Source organism: Capsicum annuum, chromosome 1, assembly GCF_002878395.1.
Source record: "Capsicum annuum cultivar UCD-10X-F1 chromosome 1, UCD10Xv1.1, whole genome shotgun sequence".
Classification (NCBI taxonomy): Eukaryota; Viridiplantae; Streptophyta; class Magnoliopsida; order Solanales; family Solanaceae; genus Capsicum; species Capsicum annuum.
In genome coordinates, this window is record NC_061111.1 from 103926410 (window position 1) to 103937540 (window position 11131).

General features: G+C 34.1%; 1 long non-coding RNA gene across 1 annotated transcript; it reads right to left on the bottom strand.

Annotated features, from left to right (window-relative positions):
• Positions 1 to 2133: 2133 nt before the first annotated feature.
• On the bottom strand, positions 2134 to 10897 carry LOC107878368. Its single transcript, XR_007052267.1, has 4 exons — positions 10071 to 10897; positions 3617 to 4914; positions 2732 to 3539; positions 2134 to 2648 (listed from the first exon to the last, which is right to left on the bottom strand). It is a non-coding gene; the product is annotated as an uncharacterized LOC107878368 (long non-coding RNA).
• Positions 10898 to 11131: the final 234 nt, after the last annotated feature.

Here is an 11131-nt window from a genome sequence, read left to right on the forward strand (position 1 = left end):
TCATATGTATGTATTTTGTTTGTCTTGCTAAAAAGTAATCAACCAATATATTATATGAAGTATGTTATGATTGTAGGTCATATACTACCATTTGCTTATGTTGTGGTTGATTAAGAAAATATTGCATCTTGGACTTGGTTTTTGATAAATTTAAGATTGCATTTGGGGAAAGAGAAGATATCTGTATAATGTCCGATAGAAACGAGAGTATTTGGAAGGCAACATCCATAGTATATCTAAATCTGTCACATCATGCTTGTATTTGGCATTTGTGGTGCAACATAAAGGTAAACTTTCGTAAGAATCTTGAAGAATTGCATAAACTTTTTTTAACAATGGCAAAGGCATATACTCTACAACAATTTGAAGAGTTAATGGGAAAGGTGGACCAAATAGATAAGATAGTTAGGGGGGTTTTATTCCAAATTGGCTACCACAAATGGGCAAGGGTTCATTCTATTGTCAAACGGACTTGGACGATGACATCAAACATAGCGGAATCCATCAACAACACCAACAGAATAGCTAAAAGATTACCCACGGTTTCAACAATGAATTTTATGAGGTTAATGATTGAATCATGAAATGCGAAATAGCATGAGAAGGCAACAAACACGTTAACAGAGTTGATAGTCAAATATAATGATATTTTGATAAATAATCATTTGCTTTCTCAGAGAATGATAGTAAGTCCTTTATCTATTACTTTTTACATGACTTAAATTTTTGTTAATTGGTTTGTGTATTAAAGTTTCTTCTGAATGCAGGTAAAAGCATCAAATGAATTCCTACATACTGTTAGTTATGGAGCAAAAAGATTCATTGATTGTTTGCGAAGCAGAAAGTGCAGCTATGGAGAATTTTAATTGGACGAAAGACCCTGCTCTAATGCCATGGCTGCTATTACGTATAGAAACCAACATGGTGAGAACTATTGTTCACCTTACTACAACAACAAAAATTTCAGAGATGTTTATGCCATACCAGTTGAACCTCTTCCTTGTGAAAGTACATGAAAAATACCACGTGAAGTTTTGGATGAAGTTGTATTGCCACCTGATTTAAAACGACCTCTCAGAAGATCATGTTATAAAAGATGGAAAGCACCAAATGAAGACAAGTGTAAACGTTCAAAGATTACTTGTAGTGACTTTCATCGTGAGGGGCACAATAAAAGGACTTGCCACAAACGTGCACTACCTGCTTAAGATGAAATCTGTGTTTCTTACTTTATGTTGATGTTAATATTTTTTTTAAAACGTTTATGATTAATAAATTCAAGTGTTAAGATTTGTGTTGTTTTAAGTAATTTATGGTTATGGATATTGATTTTTATTAGTTTGAAATAATCAAATGTATGAGAGTTGGTGAATTTTTTTTCAATTAATATGACTGGACACGTATATAATATTATATAAAATAACAACATACACCAGAAATGCATAGTAATGTTCAGTAGTTGCAACTTGGTATGCAGGTATTTGAATCAATAACAAACAATGTGTTATTTTCATGGTATTTTCACTAACAAAACAACGAATACTATGTGAGGACCCCGAATACTATGTCATCAAAACAACGATTCTTCATAATTGCATTGTGGTGCATGAAAGCTAGAGAAACAATGAAAAAAACATTAGTCCTATCACGTTAGATGTGTGAGACAAATATACAAACTACTCCTACCCATGTAAGATAGTGATAGATGTTGTACATCCTAGTTTGCCTAATAGCTTACAATCTGTAGAATCATATTTTGATACATGTAAAGTTTAAAGATAGAGATAAGAAAAAATAAATAGGTAGGTCACTTATGCATTCTATATAAATCATACTGAATCAGACGTATAATACACAAGAATATGGGTGCTTTTTTAACTATACAAATGAAAAATTGCTAACATTTTATAAATTAATTAAAAGCTAATATTCAGAGCATGATGATGTGCTCCATCTTTTTTTCAAATATTCATCTACAGAAGAAAGAGGATTGTTTCGTTCTTGACTAATGCTAAATGATGTGGAATTATCATAATTAACGTCAAGAAATGCAAGACTTAAATGGGACTCTGCACTTGAATAGGACTTTGCACGTCAAAAAAGACCATGTATAACAACTGAATACAACAAATACAAGTATCAAATTGGGTTAAAAATTATATAATCTACAAGAACTAATACAAGAACAAGAACTTTCCCAACTAAAAATACTGTTGCTTTACTTCATCACATCAATAAAGTTCAACCAAAAGGAACCAAAAATCAATATAGAGTAACAAAAAAAATTCTGGATATCTTGGTAACAATTAGAAAAGATCCTACTACTTTCAAATATCAAAACATCCGTCAAAAAACACAAGAACTAAATAAGAACAACTACTGTTGTAATATTTTGTGACTGGAATTATCGTGTCCTTGAACTTCTAAACTGCTCCCTAAATCTTTTGAAACCACCATGCTTGCTTGTAACATTTTCAATTGCCTCACTTTCACTGATTGCTCCATCATTCTGCTTCCATCTAGTATAATTCCATATTAGTGCACCATATCTGAGTCGATGGTTGACAACACCAAATATTCTACTGGAGATATCAAACATGCCATGACTAACATACTCAGCAAAGGCTCATACAAACATACCACAGTCACTGTAAAATAGAAAATCAGAAAGTCACTTATAAAGCAACATATATATTAATATAAATATAAATACACTTTAAATGTAACTTACTTAGATTGAGGTCCCTGCTGTGGTGTATCCTTCAAAATGACATACTTCAAAGGTTCACTCAGTGATTTATCAATGTATACAACTTTCCAATGCCAGTCAATATCCGAATGTTTCCCGTAAAAATTAGTGGCAACCAAGAACATAAGTATCATGGTAGAAAGAGATTGAACATAATCTTAAACACTCTTTGAATGGATAGCACCTCCCATTATTAAATTATAAACTTATAGACGTCTATGTCTAATACAGAAAACAACCAATATCCAATGAAATACACCGATTTGTGCTAGTAATACACTGGTTTATACAGGAAATATCTCGTGGTATGATAGAGAAGATATAAAATTTATGGAGGATGGAAATTACATAATGTTCAATGGTTCAAATAATTTCTAGAATCAATGAAGCAAAATGCATAGAAGAAGTGTAAACAGAATCCTGAAGCAAAATGCATAGAAGAAGTGTGAACAGAATCATGAAGCAGGCATGCATAGAAGAAGTGTAATTTTCAAGGCTTATAAACTGAATTAAGTAGCCATAGAAGTGTAATCTTCAAGACTCAAGAAACTATGTATGGTCCTGCAAAGTTAAATTTTCAGAAAGACTATGCTTTCTACTGCTATCTACACACAAAATAAACCTGAAAAAATTATTCAATACCAAATAAAAAAAAAAAAAGCATACCTCATCATTCCATGGTCGTCCAGTGTGAATCAAGGTGTGGAATCAATCTTTATCTCCAATTTTTATGTCAGCCAATAAAAATTCAGGAATTATCTTATTCTGTAAAGCAATGTTTGCAACACTCCTACATACATTTTTAAAAGGTAATAAATATTTTTTATTGAACTGTCAATAAAAAAAAATGAAATTCAGAAACCACACCTTTTTCCTCTTGACTTCGAATTTGGGTAACACCAATCAGTGAACTGTTGGATCAACAAATTCGGAGTCTCAAACCCAATATATTCCTGAAACGGATGCTTGTTCTTGAAGTATAATGGACATCTTCGGGAGCTTGTGTCAGATTGGTTATACATACCTACTGGAGCTTTGTCAAACATTATAGGCGTAGCGATATGTGATTTTGGTGTTTCCAATACTCTAAATATTGGTTCAAAAACAACTAATTGAGACTCAGTAAAGAAGGGTATGTCATCCAACGATGACTGATCATTGACAGGATTATTCACAACTGGATTGTTAGAAACTATGAATGAAACATGAGAACTCATGAAGTGAATTTCAATAATATACAATCTTGTTATTATAGATGTCGTGCCCTATTTCGAACCAGTCGAAACAGCACATAACGTATGGTAGCTACGTGTTTAATGTGACTTGGGTTTTGAAAATTCATTTTTTAGAGTCGCCACCTAACTTTTTAGAAAAATTAGGAAAAAACTATTTTTATGTATAGAAACTCTGTTTTAGTCTTATCGAAAACGTTTTGAGATTCTGAGTAAGGATTTTGGTTACTCGAAGAGATGGTGTTAGGCAGTCCTCAGAGTCTATCCGAAAATAGTCGTTACACCTAGTTTAGAAAAATACTTGAAAATATTATTACTTCATTATTTGCATAAGATAGTGGTAAAATACTTTTATTATTTCGAAAAAAAATGCGAGGTATAAAAATACACTACCACAGTATACAAGGATATATTTTATTGTAAAATATATGTGCATTTTAAGGGTATGAAATGAGAGGGAAAATTTGACATTGGTATTTTTTGAAATTCAATGGCTTATAATTTTAGGTAAGTGTAAAGTTTAGTAGCACATAAGGATAGATATATCGGTGAATTAGTGATTAAGTAAAGCAATTATAATTTCAAGATCATGTGAAAATTTATCTTCTTATAAACATCATTATTCGTACCTACAAATGTAAAAGCAATTCGTGTTCGAGAATAAATTCATATAAATGCATTTAGTGTGAAATAAAATATAAATGGCATCTAGATGTACTAATTCCTGATTAAATAGACCAATGCATAAAAAAACATGCCAATGTTCATTTATTTACTATATTTTAAAATAAATAAATTTAATTTGCGGAGTGTGAATATAGTTGGACTAACGTAGAAATAATAGTAATGAATGATGAACGATGATATAGAGATACCTTGTATGCAGTAGCGCATATATATAAATATACCTCGCGTTTTGGAGAAATTTGAAATCTGAAAAAAAGAACTCATAACAAATGCCAAGAGGTGAAATTATACAGTGACAATATTATAAGACAACTTAGAAGACATTGTAGTACTTTGAAAAAGAAAGAAAAAGAAAAATTAATGGGGTTTTAAGGGCTTTGTTTGGACATTTTCATAGCAAGCATTTTATCTTTTAAAATCACGTTATAGTTTCTAAAAGGTCATCTGCACATTGGAACTTCACTTATTTTAATTTTTTCGTTAAAAACTAAAAAAATGCACCTCGAAAAAATGGTTGAAAATAGTATGTCTTGTGAGATATTATATTTTCTTTTATTTAGCTTAGTCCTAAAAATGCATACACATATTACCCAAAAGTTATCCAAGGCTAAAATCATTAAATTTCCTTTAGCCGAGCTTAAACTAAGAGACGTAAAATCAACTTCTAATGAGTGAAGTAAACAAATAACTATGCATATCCAGGCGATTCATAAGGGGTAAAATATAAAACCAAGCAAGCAGTATAATTCACAAAAAAAAAGTTGGTAAATAGTAACATCAACACAATTGGGCAAGAGTGAACAAGACATAAGTATGAAGAAGTGTTAGATTCTCTCATAGAATCCATTTGCATTTGAGTAGCTCAAGGGACAGCTAGACTCAATCGAGGAGAGATAATAGCGGACGCAAGCTCTGATTTGGTCATAGATAGAGTTCTTTTGAACTCCAAACGCCCTCCCGAGTGTACATATGAAAAGAGAAAAATAAGAAAGATTAGCGAGTCAAACCAAACTCAGAGAGAACCGAAGAAGGTTATCATAACGCAGTATTTTGAAAGACGAGATGTGTCAATACCAAATATGAACTTTTGAGCCAATCCAAAATGACTGAATCACAACATATATCTTTTAATGCAAGGCATTATTGTAACGCCCCGATTCCCGAGAACCGGAACGCCACACGATGCTTATGATCCCGAAGGACCACAAGCTAACCCTTTTTCTGATATCTGTACCCGTTCACTGCATAATATAATATAATGAATGCACCATGCATTCATTAACACCTCACACCAATCATTTGAAGATCATATGCATATACAAGTATTGGGATCTCATGCCATTACATTGTAGATCATTCAACAAGGATGCATATGGTTAAGAATACAACATAACATAGTTCATCCAATCGGGATACACACAAATAACATACGTTCAACACATCATGATTCACTTCTCAAGGTTCTTTCCTTTAAGATCTTGATATATGCAATTCGACCCATAATTAGACATTTCACACTTAGCGTGGCTTAATGGCCTTATTATTTCCCTTAGGTTTCCACACTACACCACAATGTCTTACAAGTCATTTCCTTAAATACTTACTACACCTTCTATTGGCCCTTACATGATTAGGTTCATAAACCATAGGAGTTTCACGACATCTTATATTAAATACCACCTCAATATCACTCATCTTGGCGTCACAACAATTCGCTACTCTAATTAGCATGATCTCATAAATTCAATACAATTCCTCCAATCCATAAACAAACATGCTTCAATCTTCCTTCTACATCATGCACATCGAATTAAATCCACAACACGTGCTAACAATATTCAAGACCTTAACTTGAAGGTCACAACACATATTCACATCATGAACATAATTTCTATTCAACCATGCCACAATATTAACATCAACTTAATTCTACACAAAGCATGGAAATCACAAACTTATATATATTTTCAATCACTTAACACAATCTCTCCATTTCATAAACAACATACTCAACATTTCATTCACATCATACGCATCAACTTCCCCATTTCATAACAATTATGTCCCAATATCTCATCCACAATAAGAACATAAATTCCAATCACACACACCACAATAATATTCATGCTATCAATTTAGAAGTCACAACACAATATTATCATCAATTAAATTCAATCAACACAGAGAAACCACAAGTTCATATTTTGAAAAATAGGATTCTTGGGCTTTATGGACGGAAGGGATCCATAAATAAACACTTGCATACCTTAACTCCGTAGCCAGAAGAGATTACAACAACAACAAACCCAGTGTATTCCCACCTAGTGGGGTCTGGGGGGGTAAAATGTACGCAGTCCATACCTCTATCTCTAAAGAAGTAGAAAGGTTGTTTCCGATAGACCCCCGGCTCAAGGCACGAGATACCACACAAACACATAGTAAAGCACAGAAGCAGATTACATAACATAAATACGGCACCCATAAGTAATATAAAACAGAGGAAAGCACACAGATTCGTAATAAAACATGGAACACGGAACACGGAATCATAACAGGAATAAAACCCCCACCAAGTAATTTCCTACACTAGCGACCCAAACTGGCCCTAGTCCTCTGCCCTAATTCGCGTCCTCCAGACCTTCCTATCTAGGGTCATGTCGTCGGTGAGCTGTAACTGCTTCATGTCCCACCTAATCACCTCACCCCAGTACTTCTTCGGCCTACCCCTACCCCGCCGAAAACCATCCAACGCCAGCCTCTCACACCTACGGACCGGGAATTCTTGAATCAAAGCCTCCAATTAATTTCCCCTAATTCAAAACCCTAACCCTAACTTGATATATATATATATATAAGAGAAATGAGAGGAAAATAATACAAGTTCTCAGTTGAATGGGGTATTTATAGAGGTTTAAAAGAGTGGTGAAAGACCAAAATGCCACTAAGAAACAAATAAAACCCGAATCTGTCCATTGCGGACTGTTTTGATAGGCTGAAGTAGATCGACCATAACCTTTTACTCCGATATCCAAATTGGATGAAACCAATTTCATTGGAAAGAAGACTCTCAGGACTTTCTGTTGATATATAGCAGCCCACACAGTTCATTATGTACAAGGAGTTATGATCGTTTAAAGTTGGGGCAAAAAATACGTCTGGCCTCAATACTTTTCCTGCACGTTTTACTGTTCATCACTATTCACCGTTAGATCGGAATGTTCGTAACTCATCGCTCGGGTGTCCGTTTTGGATGATCCACATATCGTTGGAAAGCTTATTCGATGCTCTTCGCAACGGAGGGTCTAACTCTAGGAAATTCCACACGAAAAATTATAAATAGTTCTAGAAGATAGGATCCAATACGTTTACGCACAAAATTTCGACGAAAAATTTTCCGGGGTATTACAATTATCCAATACTCCAAGGGATGCACGTACTTATGCTAACAAACATACACCAAGCTTTACCTATGCTAACAGAATATGGATTCATGCTCCATTTTAAGGGAATTTAACAAAAGTCTAGCAAACAACATCGCAGAAATACATCACTAAATTAATAAATTTTATTTTTATAAAAGAAAATGATTCATGTGATTCATAACTTGTCGACTCGATCTAAATAGAAATCAAGACATGGATAAAATCAGACAAGGATGTTCAGCGATTCTACATGTCAAAATACTTGGAAGAAAGTTACACAAATACATATGCTAATAGGATAAGAAAAAAAAATATTAAAACTCACGTCTTTTACAAAGTATTGAAAATACAATAAAAACTACAAGCATCTACGAAGCATGCGTACAAACATTATCAGACAATCTGCACAATGGCTACTAACTAAACAAAATGATAAGAATATCTACATCAAATAAGTTTCTATGTGAGCTACAGATTGATTAGCTAACAAAGACGCCCTATGAGCACAGGTCTCGGAATGGAAACGGAGAAGCTGACCTTAGTTTTATCCCTAAACGGATCATTTTGAATTCAGTAATTTCTGAATGCTAGGCGGGATTAGATATGGATTTTAAAATGATAATCCGGACTTTAAATAAGTTGGCAGACATTTTCGAAGTTCCAACAGACAAATAATTCATGAAACCAGAATCTATTTTTTATCAAAATATTATAAGCGTATATTAAAGAAATCTAAAGAGGGTTTATGGGTTACCAGTACATAAACGTGGGCAAAAATACACTTCAAATAATCAATTAAAATGAGAACATTTATTCGGCAAAATTCCACCGGCTTTTGACAAACCAAAATGAGAAGTTTAATATCTTAAGGCTCACAGAATTTCGAACAATTGAAAAGTGATGGTTACATCTTACGCCAACATTGAGATAAAAAATAACAAAGGGGTGCAAAACAAACACCGAACTGTTGTCGAGATATCAAGGAAGGTGATATGCTTGCTAACTAATCAGAATTCAAACAAATTTACATACCAAGAAAATGCACGACCACACGGAGCACCGGATACCTCTAAAGACCATTCATGACCTCAACCATACTAGATAGGCCTTTAGTCGAGGAATACAAAAACGGCACATGCATGGATGACAAAAATAAAGGAGACACGGATTGTCTTGAAGAGGAAGTATGAGTTTTATGAGAGTGTAGCTATTTCCAGCACAAGGTCATGAATAAGAGTTCAATTTTTCAACCAAATCTGACCCCTTAAATTCATTAAAGGAGTTGGCAAGTAGTTGCTGGGAGCAACACAAACTTTAAAATCATTTCTTACTAAGTATAGGGTAATTAACATGGCTTACTAGTTTTGAAACCCAATCAAAATTTAATGAAATCCAAGCACTTGGTGAAAATGACTCGTTGAAATCTTCTCAACATTTTCTAAAGAACAATCAAAGCATGCTCACAGTATACATGTTTTCGAAAGCCTTATCTTTTATAGGTATTACGATTAACTTGTTTAAGCGTACCTTAATGAGGTTACACAAAAATGGGCAGTCCGCCCATGACATTATAAGCATTCCATACAGGAAATTAACTTCACTTAGACGAATTAAATGAACGGGGAATATCAACTCATTAATTAGTTTTCACAAATACGATTTGGGATAAAACAACTATTTAAGTCAAACTTTTTTAGTCCATGAAACAAACCGACCAAACAAATTTACAAGATTATCAACATATCAAATGACAGGAAAACTACTGCTTTGAGTTCTTATCCGCAACTAGTGAGACAAAATATCTAATGTCGTCTAAAAAACTCAAACTTCAAGCCATTAACACTTACAAATACACCAGTTAACATAAATATACCAATGCTACTTTACTTCACATTCATATCCAGGATCAACCAACGAACTCGAACGATCAACAGATTGCAACAACTAAGTAACATTTAATTAGACGGGATAGAATTTCACCTTATGTTGGGCAGCAAGACTGAGGCTTTTCCGTCAAAATTTCAGTGATGAACTCGACTCCAAACTCTGAATTTCGACCAAATAAAAGGAAATTTCCGAAAAAAACTTTTCCACTTTTCTCATTTTCTCCCTTTTCGCCTCACTTGCTTCCTTTTTCCCTCGTTTTTCTTTTATTTCCTTTTTCCAAATATTTCAACCCCTTTTCCCCAAATCTTTTCCTTTTTTCCCCAAATTTTCTGCTGTCCAAATTTTTTCTCCTCCCCCTAAAGGAATGGCCATAGCCCCTTTTATAATCACACTCTAGAGTGTGAGAGCTTCTCAAGGAAACTCCAAACTGAATTCAAAATTCAAATTATTGATGGGAGGATCCACAGGTTATGAAAAAATAGAGTAAAGATAGGGATTCACCCCTTTTTCAGGCTGATTCGAAAGGCATGAGGGATGAACATGAACTTGTTATCCTCTCCTCCAAGATAACAGTGGAGAGGGTGAGACTTTTGGTCCCTCAAGCCATAGAAACAGGAGAAGGAGGGATTCACGCTGACAAGATTTAGTGGATTTGAGGTGAGAGATATGACTTTGCAGGGATAAGACCTGGGTTCTTTGACTTGGAGCACTTCGATTGATTGCCGTCACTGTTTGGCGGATTTTCGGGGTGGGAAGATGGGAGGCGCAGGCAGTCGTTGAGTTTTGTCGGTGGGGTTTAGCTTTAGCAGAGTGGTGGAGATGGGAGTGGAAGCAGAGAGAAGGGGAAGGGGGAGAGGGAGTGCAACTGTTTGGATGGACGCGTGATGGATGGCAGATAAGAAGGGAGAAAACGGTTACTATTTGGAGATCGTTTCTATTCCAAACTATATCCGAAAAATTAAAGCTATATCTAAATTATAATCTATTACACATCTAAATTATAAAAAAATTAAATTATTTAGGTTATCATCACTTGCATATGGTGTAGTGTTTTACACACTCTGCCACGTCAGCACCACATCAATAAAAAGTATCATTTTTTTATAGTTAAGGTGTGTAATATGTCACTTATATAGTTTAGGTATGAATTTGAC